Genomic DNA, 14123 nt, shown 5'->3' with positions numbered 1-14123 from the left:
AAAAAACAGACATTTGAAAAAAATCATGAAAAAGAACGATGTTTTTTATTGAAAAAAACTTCACAGAAAAAAACCGTTTTTTACAACACTAATGAGCTTTAATATGTTTGGGTCGCACCCCCCTAACCCCTACTGCCTCCCCAGATTAGCGGGCTGGCTGCAGTAGTGATGGGTAAATTCCTGGGAAGATATATTTCGGGAATATTCCCTGGGAAGACTCCCGGGAAGATTCCCAAAATGGGAATTTATCCGGGAATTTATGTACAATCAGAAAGAAAATTGCATTCTATTACTACAGGGTGCGGCACGTAAAACCGGCCCGTCGTAATATTCTGGTATATTGTATTTTTGGCATTACTTAAATAATCTACCTTCCTACCAAGAGATGGTGTCGAGGTCGGGTCGACTTACGTGACCTGCAGCAGTCACGTGCAGCCGCAGCCAGTGAAACTTGTCGAAACCAGTTGAGAAAAAGGCCTCGTTGTGTTAAGCCGATTGCGTGTCAGTGTATGATAATGCCGTATTCGATACCCGAGCGTGTTGCCATTGTTGAAGGGTTCATTCTCACTGGATCTTTTGTGAAAACAATGAATTTGTTTCGGGAGAAATTTCCAGGACGTTCTGTGCCAGCAAAAAGCACCATTCAGGAATTTATTGAAAAATGGCGGCGTACAGGATCGGTTCAAAATGCTCCCAGGAACAGACGACCATCTGTCTGCACACCTGAATTAAAGATGCAGGTGGAGGAGATAATGACAAGAAGTCCTCCAAAGTCAACCAGGAGATTGAGTCAACAGGTTCATGCGAGTGAGAGAAGTTGCAGACGTGTTTTAAGGGGACTGAAGTTAAAACCGTACCGGATAAGTGTTGTGCAAGAACTGAAGGAACCTGACCTGCAGAAGAGGGTGCATTTCTGTTCATGGCTGTTGAGCAATGTTGCCAGTGGTTTCTTGGATCCACTAATGCTCATCATGAGTGACGAGGCGTGGTTCCACCTGTCTGGGTACGTAAATTCCCAAAACAACCGGTATTGGTCGACAGAAAATCCACACGCAATCCACCAGGTACCCTTGCATGATGAGAAGATTGGTGTTTGGTGTGCCATTTCCGCCCACGCGTTTGGTGGGCCCATATTCTTTGAGACGACAGTGAACAGTGATGTGTATATGGGAATCCTGGAGGAGTTTTATACACATTTGACCGAAGAGGAGCGTCAGTTATGTTACTTTCAACAGGACGGTGCAACATGCCACACATCGGCTGCATCATTGTCCCTTGTGCATGAGATGTTTACACCAGAGAGGAAAATCAGCAAAGGCTTGTGGCCTCCTCTGTCATCAGACTTGTCCACGTGTGACTTTTACTTATGGGGACTGTTAAAGGGAAGAGTATACGAAACAAATCCACACACAATTGAAGAACTCAAGACCAGGATCCAGGATGTCACCAATAGCATTACAACACAAGAACTGACAAGGGTATATATGAATCTCCTCAATCGTGCTCACATGTGTGTTGAAGTGGGCGGAGGACACTTTCAGCACCTGCTGTGAAGGCTGCTGTGAAGGTTAGTAGTCATATTCAATACATTACGTTTCATTTATGTGTTGTAGTTAATCATATTCAATACATCACATTTCATTTTATGTGTTCACTTTACGGGCCGGTTTTACGTGCCGCACCTTGTATATTATGATTTCAAAGTTGAATTAATTTTTATATCACATTGTAAATTCTGAAGGGTAATATGTTACTTTATTAACAATTTATTATATTTAGAGAGTACGCATAAATGTTCTATCAATTAAATATGTGTGGAAAAATTATATAGTAACAGTTTAAATTTATATGTAAGTGGATTTGCTCAACTTGACTCTATTACTGATATTATAAACACATTAAATTTATAAGTGTTATAAACTAATTAGATTGGGTAAATGCTAGAAGATACATGTCTCACCAATTTATGTTCATAAAATTTGCAAGATACTTACCTATCTTTATATTTTAGCACGTAACTTTGCCATACACGACCTTTCATTCTACCTATTTCTCGAAATTCCATACGTTAATTCACATGTAAAACAGTGAAACATGTGAGACAGACCGACGTCTATTACTAATCATGGTTCAGGGTTTATTAATAGTACTTCATCTCTATTTCTACATAATTCTAAATTACTTTACAAAATGGTTCCTTTTCATCATTTGTAAATTAGTACTTTGCTAATTTTGGCTGTTATTCAGCATTGGGGGCTAGCTTTTGCAACTACTTTTTTTTTTTTTTTTTTTTTTGCGATAATATATACCGATACGGTTGTCTTATGGTTTCATACGTTAAATTACGTTATCAACATTAAATTCAGGCAGCATTGCAAAGCGAGCGTTAGCGAATGAAGGCGGGTTAGAGCCCCGCATGGCACGTTGTTTTCTATCTTTGTTACCAACAATTCACTTTCTTTTCTCACATAAATCACATCCACTTACCTTTCCGTTTTGTATAAATCCCCTACTGCCCTAAAAAATGTGTTCAATACTTTTTTGATTACTTGAACATCACTATCAACTCATTTCTTCCGAACTCATGTGGTTCGGATTCCACGTTAATCAGTAGGTCCACGTCTCATATAGCCTCGCTGCTGAAAAGGGACGTTAAACTCAAAATCAACTCAACTCAACTCATTTCTTCCGAAAATCATCCTACTTTTTGCTAGTTTTGGCCCAAAATACTAAACAATTACCCTAGTTTTAGTGCAAATCGAAATGGAACTTAAAAATCATATTATTCGTTATATAAAGTACCGTCAAATAATTTTAATTTTTTAAACCTCCAAATTCTTTAAAACATAGAAGTAAATCATAATATATTAAAATAAAGTATTTAGTCAAATGGTTCTTATAATTTGGAAGATAAAGTAAAGAAGTGGAAATATATTCCTTCCCGGGAATTTATATGCCAGGGAAAATACCCGGGAATATTACCATTTTTAAGTTCCATCCCACCGGGAATATTCCCACTGCCCATCACTAGGCTGCAGACCTGAGAGTATTTCTCAAAAAAAAAAAAAAAAAAAGGCATAAATACTGTTATGAAAACTGTATAGTGCATCTCGTGCAGCATTTGTGTAGATGTAGGAAACATCGTTATCATTCCTGGATACATGCATGTGTTAATAAATAGTTTCTTTATGACAATAAAGACACTGACTTTCTATCTATAGACGTTGGCATAGACTTGAGAAGATTTCAGTTTAAATTAGAATTATACTGTAGAGAAAAACTGGTAAAAAGCGTCTAAAATGAACTGAATAAACAATATATAAATTATTTGTACAACATGGATGTTTGCGGTTAGCAACAACAATAATCAACTAGTGTATTCATTAGAAAGTAAAAATAAAACTATAATTTTAGAAAATGTGTATTTTTATTTCAGTGTATTAAAAGCAATAATAAATGCATGTGGTTCAATTCTGCTAAGATTGCAAAAACAGGTCCTGGCATATGGGACTGAATCATGATAATGAGTTGCTTTTGTACAGTGTCGCCAGCATCGTTTTTGGTTTGTTTCAATTCTTTAGAAACGACTTTCTTCGACCAGGACTGCGATACAAATTTTCAAGTATGATTTAGAGTAGGTAAGAAAGGACGAAAGAAATGTCATCTGGTGATTGAAGTAACGACAGGTATAAGGAAGGTATTAATAAACAAACAGAGTATACGTGGACTATGAGTCACACAAAGTCAAATATTTCATCGTAGTACCACAGTGCTACGTTTGTCAGAATTTTGGCAATGTAATGAAGCACTGTGATGCTAAGGATAGAAAAGTGTGCAGATACTGTGGCTCAAAAAGACACAATAGCGGCGAGTGTGAAGATAAGAATAAAAATACATGCGTACCGTGCAGACTGAGACACAAGGAATGTCAAACACCTAACACGGGAGAATGTGTATCGTACAGGATGGCACGAGAACGGATAATGATCAAGATAAATTATGGATAAAAGAGCACAACTAAAAAATAAGAAACGCAACAAACCGTCCAGTAAGAAAAAATGGCATAAACAAAGATCAGAAGATTTTTTAAACAGAAAGAGAAAACAAATGTCTTTAACCAAGGACAAATATATTCAAACCGACATAAAAGAAGAAAAAGAATTAAATGAGTCAATTAGGAAGATTAACATGGAAATGGAACTTGAAAGCAGAATAAAGAACACAGACTTCACACCAACTGAGAAAGGAGATACAAAGAAGAAAACATTAATCTCATCCACAGAAGGTGAACAGAAATATCTCTTTCCACCAAAAAAGGAAAGGATACAAGACAACACAACAACATATTCTGAAGAAGAAGAAAACACAATATTTAAAGAGCCCAAAATGTTGTACCCCAATATGAACCATTATACAGATTAGCTAAGCTTGAAGATAAAAACATGCTGAATGTAGGGTGAAAGCAACGTGACGTACGTAACATGTTGACTTCCTCTTCTGACTTTCTTTGAGTGTAGCGGCCTTCATAATGAAGATATCGCTTTACTTCTTTTTTTATTGGACAGATAGGAAATGCAGGTTTAAGGTGGTATAAAATACACATCAATCAATTACCAAAAACAAATTGCATAAATGTGCAAAATGTCGCGACGTACGCACAATGAAATGGACATTGAAATCAGACATCGAGAAGAAAACGATAAATTCTGCTCTGCTGTTGCATGTGTATGCTCGAAGAAAATTGCGTGTATAGGTGACTACTACTATGCTATTTCTGCATTGTAACCGGAGTTTTCGATGCATCGCTATCTTAGCAAAAAAATCATAACTAGCGTGACGTACGCACATATTTCGTGACATACGTAACAGCGTGCACTTTGACTAGAAGAAACAATTGTGGAGTGGAGACTCAAAATTGAAAGTCTCGAAGAGAGATTGATTGGAAAGCCACAGAAAAAATATGTTACTGATATTTGTTGATGATAACGTACAGTCGTTTGGAAGTAGCAGGCATCGCAAAATTCAACATAGTATGAAAAATATAAAAATGTGCATACAAATGTACAGTGTGCATTTTAATTAGTAATGTTCAAGTCCTTCAGGTACTCGTGGGCAAAAGTGTAGCAATCTCGTTTCTCACGGGGTTTTGGAAGAACTTTCTGGATGCGATTTCGTTCCACAGAATCAAAGTCATCTACACTTGGATGACAAAAGAATGTGTCTTTTCCCTGATCACTTTCACGCATGTATTTCACTCGGTGCATTCCATCACTTTCGACAGCAGTTACGTGTCCCACATGTTTTAAGTCTCGGTCCGACTACATACACCACTGCAACACAACTTTGATGTCAACATTTTGGAAGGGAAGCAATTTGTCTCTGACATTTTGCGAAATATTTTTCTCAGGTTCATCTCGATCTGAATATGTATCACTTCCGCTGGTGCTGTAAATTGCAATGTGCAATTGGGACGAGTTTTTCAAGATCGGCACTTGTGTTTCATATATCACAGCAACAAACCTTTTTAGCAGGAACAACGTATCTTGCGGACTTGCTTGTTTTTAGTTGCTGTAAGTTCACGTCCATGAAATGTATAACAAAGGGAAAGTCGTAGTTTGTTGTGTCTTGATGCAATATAAAAAGGTATTCAATTTGCTGGGTATTTTTGAGAGCGACGGAATGGAAATCACTAGCGTTTTTCATTATTATTTTACCTTGAAGAACACGGAACCAAACTTCTCTTTTCGTCTGTGCTCCAACTCTATCATGTGCCCATCTTCCATGATATCTTTCGTGAAAGTTCCACTCTGTTGGTACAATTTCATTTAGTAGCTTTAGATAGACAATGGATTTCCGGTTCTTAAAATGTTGGCTCGCTCTGTCTGTCCACAGGTGTATTTTTTAATGGGCAATTCTAGCAAACTCTTAAATCATTGAAGACGGCTATTTGGAAAGTACCATGGTTTATCGTGTCAGATATTACTCCGTAACTTCGCTCTCCATTGCTGAAGTATGCTACTGTGATGTAAATAGTGACAGTAGGATCGGCTGCGTTTGACCAGTGGGCAGCCATAACTTCATATTGATGCTTAATTGCGTAATTTTTTGTGAAGTCTGTCTTCAAGACCACTTCACCAATATTTTCATTTCTTCTTTGAAGGTGCTCAGCTCCTAGTTTTGTCTTCTTATGTTGTATATGTGACACCGATGCACCAGTAACTGTTTCTCCAGTGAAAATGAACAATTTCTAGGGTGCCTCTCTTCCACTGATAAACTTCAACCAATTCCTCACGATCTTCCGGTTCATACAACAGACCTTGGATGTATGTTTTACGTTCGTACATGTCATGCACTTATTCTTCATACACATCTCACTCTTTGTATCGCATACACTTCCCTCAACAAGCACGTTCTTTGTCACTGGTAGCTGGTTCCATTTCACTTTGGCGCCAATCATTTTTTGAATGTTCTCACAATATGGACAAGCAAGACAAGTGATCCACTTAGACACAGTAATGCATTCTTTGGGGCGAAGGTTTAGGAAACTAGTTTAACTAATAGGTATATTTTTGGAAATTCGGTAATGAAGAGCTTATGTGTCTCGCTGATGTAAAACATCATGAGTCTCTTTTGCATCTTTCCTTTTTCCCACCATTGCTGCACATGAAAACGATATCCTTTTCCAAGGGAGCATTCGGAATATATTGTCACTCTTGTAGAAATTAATTACGGTTGCTTTTGCCTTGCTTCTTAGTACGATGCTTTTACATTGTTGTGTTTTCTTTTGTGCCACGCTAAACTGCTCCACTATTTTTTAACCACTCTGAGTTTTCTTCTAGAGCTATGCTAACGATGCAGCATTCTGATAGCCCATACTCGATCCAGATAGGACAGATTCTTCTCGGTTCCTTTCGCTGCGGACTTCTGCATCCGTATTTTTGTCTGTCGACGCACTTTTTGCCTTCGATGCTGACATTGTCTTTCGGTACTGCTGCATTCTATGCTTTTCTTTCTCACGATTTGCTGCTTTTTCTTCTTCATTTAACTTCTCTAGCGTTTTCCGTTGTGGACTTCTGGGGCTAACTGGTGCCATATTTATATATGGAAGTTCCAGAAAAGAAATAACAATGGTGCACTTCAACACACATCATAACTGAAATCAACGCTAAGACAATCCTGTCTCTAATGAACACGCAGCAGTCGATGCAGTGCTGCCTTTGTACTTACAATACTACTCGATTCAGGAACAATTAATATATATTGTTTCCACTGCTAAAGAAGGCTAGTATCAGACATGACTAGACATTATTTGCCGTAACGTACGTAACAAATATCGTTATGTTACGTACGTCACGCATTCAGTTCGTTGGTCACGTACTTTATTGGCTAACCAGATGTCATAAACGTTTGCGGTAAATTCCTACTGTTAGAAGGTATGATCTATTTGAATAATTTAACGAATGAAAGTTGTCCACGCGCTTTTCATTGTACAGGATAAACTTAACCCCCTTTTTCGTGACGTACGTAACATAACACCACGGGTCTTCTCGATTTCACTGCTACTAGCGATGCCTACCCACATAGAGCTGACAATTTCTGTTTTGGCCTGGAAGGTAACGTTCCATAGACGACATTTCTATGAAGAATGGTGAAAGTATTGCACAGATGCTCAGTGGTACAATAACTAAACTATGCACTTCCCTTTCATTTCAATACAGCACATTAATACACTTTCTGTTACAAACAAGCTGATTACTTTACAATAAACAACCATTTCATAACAAATGCTGCAAACTATGTAACTACACTTCATTCTCTTTCGATTGATGTATAGCATGTTACGGTGGAATCATTATGGTTTTTGCCCTTCAATGTCCTGAATTGTTTGCTTTTACCCTGTAGCATTTAGACAACTAGTAAGAGACATCCATGAAAAAAGAAGAAAGATTACATATCCGGTATTAGAAGAAATAGATAGATTGGAATTAAGAACGTTTGATCTGCCAATTAATGGATGGGAATTGCTAGATCTAATAGATAAAATATACGAAAAAAGGTGCATGCACTGGGATCTGGAGAATGTATATAAACAATTGGTAAATGCGCAGGGCAGGATTTAATTTGACTATAGTAAAACAGGGATGGGTGCCTACGTTTATACCAAATATGCATAACACGATAACAAAAATCAAAATAGTACAAAACAACTCGCACAAATAAAAAATAGGAACAATGGAATGACGAAGATTTATAGAAACAAATAACATATATCTTAGCCATACAGGATCCATTCTACATAACAACAAGTTAACAACTTTCTTTGTAACAAGTAAAATCATACGGAAGAATGAAATGAAATCTTTAAATTTTACGACCCACGTTATGCCGGTTAGGCTAAAGGAGACGGTGAGAAATGAATAAAATGGTGGAATGAAGAAAGTGGGAGGGAACGGTTGAACCACGAGAAAAAACACGAGCACGGTGTTCGTCCACCACAAAGTCCACTCGGCGCGAGCTGGGATCGACCCAGGGACCCTAAGTACCGGAGGTGAATGCTCTACCACTTTTTTATTTAAAAAAACTTCCTGACTATTTTGTTTCAATTTTAACCCCTGCTCAGGACTACTAGACTCGACAGGAACACGAACACACAAACATCGAGGACAGATAAAATTCCACCCTTGCTACTACAAGGGGACTCGAACCCCCAATGGGCTTCACCTCACGACCATCAACCTAACGCCTCAGACCGCTCGGCTACACCCACCGGCTACCACTGAGCCACCGCTAGGGGTATGATTATAAATATTTTTACTACATCCGGGTACAGGGAAGTTTTTATTTTAAAGAACGAAACATTCTCTTGATCTTTTATAATATTTTATTCAAAAACTAGGTATAAGGCAAGACGAAAAAAAATTCTCTAGGAAACGCAGCAAGAGTTCTCGTTTAAACTCGGAAAACTTTAATCATGAAGTATCGAACTCAGGACCCGTCACTCCCTAACTATGCTAAAGTATGCTCTAGGTTTTAAAGGTCCTGTGGCATAAGTTCCTCTGCCCTCGCTAGCGACACAGCTCCACTTAGCCTTCATTTTAAAAGCAATTCCTTCACTTAAAAGAAAATGCTTGTTCTGTTTATACAGGACTCCAGAACTCAAGAGAACCTGTGAAAAGAGAAACCTGACAAAGAAGCACTACAAGGTGATAGGTGATGTTCAGGAAAAACAACAAGTCTCATTTATGAGACTATAAACTGGCGCGTAAAGTGAACCTTGCCCTAGCCAAGTCTCTCTCTGCGAGACAATAAACCAGCTACCAACAATTAGGTCTTGCCCTAATAACGGTATCGCTCTAAAAGAGACCAGAAACTTCTCTCTTTTTCAAGAGATAATCACTAATATAGGATTAGGATCAGAGAAACAAACAATAAACTTTTAACTCGAGAAACAAAGTTCTCGAACCCAGAACCATTGGAGTTCGAAAATAGAATTCCTTAATAAACCTATCCAAGACATTGAAACATATCTCAAAATATAAAACCTATTTAATACATATCCCCACGTCCCCGGCGGGATTAAAATTCAAGACCTAACAAAAGAATACTAATCAGAAAACGGTTTTTTAGTTATCTAGCAAAAGCTCCTATTCCCTATCCCCGGTCATTCCGAAAGACCATCCTACTCTGCCAGCCTTAAACAGCTTAGCTTTAAAAAAAGTATGGTTGATCCAACAGATATTAGGACCTTCAGTCGAACGTAATCATGTGGTCCAGAGCGTCAGAAGAACCTCGGCCGAGCGAATCAGCTCGGTTTATATACGGTTCTGCTCGCAAGTGACAGCATCCATGAACGAAGAGATCCCCAGCTAAAATGAAGAAAGTTCGTCACTAATTTGAAAAAAACCGACGCTACCAACCTCCCCCCTTGAAGTTCTAACAGATTCATCCGATTCTTAAACTATAGAAACAAATGAAACAGTGTATCTAGCTAAGAAGTAAAACTTTAGAAGCAATTTCTCTAAGGTTATATGCAATTTATAAAAAAATGAAAATAATTATACAAATAATATACAGGTAAACTATACAAATTAAATAAATATTGGAACTCCTTATAAACTATATATATATATATATATATATATATATATATATATATATATATATATATATATAACCCAGATATCTTTATACAGTTAACTTATTACAAGTAAGTGGAATGAAAATGTCCACTTACAGAGTAATAATTGATGAAAACCTGAACTATGGTAAACACAAGAAACCGTTACGAGAGGAAAAAATGTAACTAAGAAATTGATAACCCCTAGGTAAAACTAGATATAAACTGCCTAACAAAATATTAAAATTGTACCACGAAATCCTGCTATGCGCTACAATGACTTACGGATCTAGCATATGGGTGCACAGACTGCTTCAAAACAAAAGAATGAAAGAAAACTTTATCAGAGCATTAAGAAACCTTCTGATGAGATTAAGTGGTGCATATAGCACCACCCCCAACAATGTCTTGTGTTTTTTACTTGATGTCAAACTTTTGAACTTAATAGCAGTACAGAGAGAGGCAAATTATTGGATGAAGAGGAATAATAAAAGAAGAGGTAAGAGCATTGTTGGGAGACGTTTCTGAAAGAGCCCAAGAGATTGAAGAAATAATTAAAATTACGAGGAATATTGAATCGGCACACTCTGATAAGTCACGAAGACTTAGAAATATTATACCAACGGTAGAAATCAGAGACAAAATAAAGTTTCTTGACCCAGGCCCAGGACCCATTCATTTCTTAACGGGACATGGTCCATATCAAACCTACCTAGAAAAAGTACAGACCAAAGACGATTCAGAGTGTGAATCTGGTGAAACAGGAACACCGGAGCATCATATTCTCTGCTGCTTCTTGCTCAAGGAGTTATTTAAGGAAACAGTGAACATAAAACAGAAGACGATAGCTGATATAATGAGAAACGAGAAAAATTACAATATTCTAAAGAAAATAACAGACCTTTACTCGGAATTAAGGAAAGAACGATTCTATAGAGAAAAACATAAGGAAAACAAGAGCAGAATGAATGTGGAAGGATGAATGGAATCTAGTTTCTCCTCTGGACCGGAAACTTCAGGATGTCTCATGGAAGATACAAAAAATCTGAAATTTTTAAGTTTTACGTCCCACAGTTATACCGGTTATTCTAAAGGAGACGGTGATGATGAGAGATGAGTGAAATGGTGGAATGAAGAAAGTGGAAGGAAACGGGAGAACCCCGAGAAGATACAGGAACTCCGTACTTGGCGGGGGGATGAGTGTGATTGTGCTAGTGCTTCCCCAGGCATAGGTGCCTTGTAGTGGAACTCCGGACGCACTAGAGTGTGTTTTTTTGGAAGTGTATCTTTCCTTCGGGTGGCGGGTTCATCTGATGTGAACGTCTGCATGTTGGTTGTGACTGTGTCCCCATATTTCACAAGTTTGACTTCGTGAATGTCTCAGTTACGGCATGTTAATAAAGATTGACCCCTACATCGGCAGAGATGGAAGGATACCTCGGACCAGGGTCCACACTAAGTACTCTGAGTGGGTCCTGGACTTCAAACCTGTGTTACCGGGACAAAAATCTATTCCAACCACAAGATTCAATAAACGAAGACCCAAAGGACTATCAAGAGGAACGCGTTAATGATTAGTGTAGACTAGTGTGGTTTAGTGTGCTTTGGTGAATGTGGATTAAGTGTCAAGTTAGTGTTGTTAGTGCTTTTAGTGTGCAAAATGGGCAAAATTAAAGAAAACACACAGTAGGAAATCAGTGTATAAATAATGAAACAATTAAATATGATCACAGGAGAGAAATCTAAAAAAGCAGTTGAAAACCAAGCTCATACAGGGAAAACCTGAAGATAGAAGAAGAAGTCCACCAAAATAAATAAAATTATACATTAATAAAAATTAAACACTAAATAAACATCTAATCAAAAAGTAAACAAAATAAATAAGAAACAGAATAAATAAATGAAGCATAAGAAAATTTAAAGATTTAAAAGATAACAATCATAGCCAACAAACATGGACTCAACTAAGTTAAACCAAGAAAGAACGTATAAATAGTTTAAAAATAATAATAATAATAATAATAATAATAATAATAATAATAATAATAATAATAATAATAATAATAATAATAATAATAATAATAACAACATAGACATATAAATACCAAAAATAGAACGCTACTAGATAGTTAGAAGTATCTAACTAAATATTTGTAGGATAAGGATTAAATAAATAAAAATAGCAAACAGAGGTAGGAAATGATAGGGGAGATCAGATGAAATTTAGATAACTTTGATCTGATTAGTAATCAATTTAGTATTAGAATATGTTAGGGTCCTTGGAAATCGTATTAATCGATAGTTGAGTTTTGCATAGTTTAGTATTAGAATATGTTAGGGTCAAGGTCAATGGTTATAGTAATTTGGAAATTAGATTAACCGATAGTTGAGTTTTGTATAGTTTATTCTCTGTTTTGTTTGCTTTGTCTTGTCTTTTTGTTTCCTGTTCGTAGTTTTGTTTCCTTTCCTTTATCCAAATCCCCTTTTACCAATACCAAAATGAAAAAAATAAAGGAAAGAAATAAAAGGCAATAATGATAACTCGTACCGGTTTTTATTTTCAGTTACCGGCTCTGAAAGACGGTCTAAAGAAAAACAATACTACTTTCAACCTCCCTTCCGCGTTTATTCAAGTCCCGTTAAAAAAAATTCTTCTGAAATCATCATTGATTATCACACTTGAGTGATATGTACTCAGCACATTGGTTCTCCACACAATTAGTGCTGGCTTTCTAGATCGGAGTGCGCTACTTACGTTTTCAAAGCAGCTCCCCAATTGTCCTCACAACAGGCTAGATGGATGCCGCACTGCCAGTGTTATCTAGCGAATATCTGGGTTTGTAGAGCCACCAAAATAGTGATGTCTATGCTAGGCTCTTTACTACTGGAACTTTATCTAATACAGTTAGGTAGATTTAAGTTAAAAATAAACTATTGAAATTTATTTAAAATTATAATGTACCTAAAAATTAGTAATCATATTACACCATTGAATATTTTGCGGTGATCCTGGATTTTGCTGAAGAAAGTTTAGGAACAGTTGTTATAACCTAATAATGTAAGTTTAAAATTTATTGAGATTAGTGTCCTCAAACAGTTCTACACAGTAATACTAAAAGGAGAATTGAAGTTGTACATTCCTTTAGAACTGACGCAAATTTAAAATTTGAGGGGATTAAAAAATTAATCTTTTAAAGCTAATTCTCGTTGATAAAATCAAGTTTTATAAGAAAGCAATAACGACAGTAAGAAATCAGAGAAAATAAAACAGCCGTAAAACACTTAAAAATAAGCTAGAGACCTGGTTTTTTAACTTACACTGTCTTACGTCCGAAACGACACTTTTCTATCTTAATTTTGGCCGATGCAGTCTTCCACTTCATTGCGCTGGTAATGTCACTGCAACTAGGTTGGTCAACATGAGAGCAACGCTCAGGGTCATACGCCAGTATGGGTCCCGCGTAGTATAACATTACAATTCTTATTATAATAGCTCTTAGAGTGGTTCTAATCCAATCGCATATAATGAAATAACTAGGTATTAATAGAATAAAAATAACTATTTTGGAAAGAAAGAAACGGATTCACTTGTACATACCCTCCTTAGTCTTAAATCAGATACCAGTGCAAGTCTTCTTTTAAGTTCGTCCATTTGCTTATCTTCTGTTTTAATCAGACGCAGAAGCTTTTTCTTGTCTGATACTAGCTGTAATATCTGATCTTCCAGTTCTATCTAAATAGGTAAACAAAAACACCAATTATATGGAAGTAGTTATTGAAGAGTAAGAAAAACAAATATTAATTACTCTATACGATGAAATAATAAAAGACTTAAGGGGGCAGACTACTAAATATTTTTCAAAAGCTAACAACTTTTCCTTTGCCCGTTTTTCGTAGGTGAAAAAGATAATGAAAATACGAATCGGAAGAATAATCAGTGTTGCCATCCATAGAAATGACAGTGTGGCCAAAATTTGAAGTACCGAAATACCTTGGTTAAGTCAGA

The sequence above is a fragment of the Thermobia domestica genome, chromosome 1, assembly GCF_964235325.1.
Source record: "Thermobia domestica chromosome 1, izTheDome1.hap1.1, whole genome shotgun sequence".
Classification (NCBI taxonomy): domain Eukaryota; kingdom Metazoa; phylum Arthropoda; class Insecta; order Zygentoma; family Lepismatidae; genus Thermobia; species Thermobia domestica.
The sequence above is the reverse complement of the archived record's forward strand: the minus strand, read 5'-3'. Positions refer to the sequence as shown.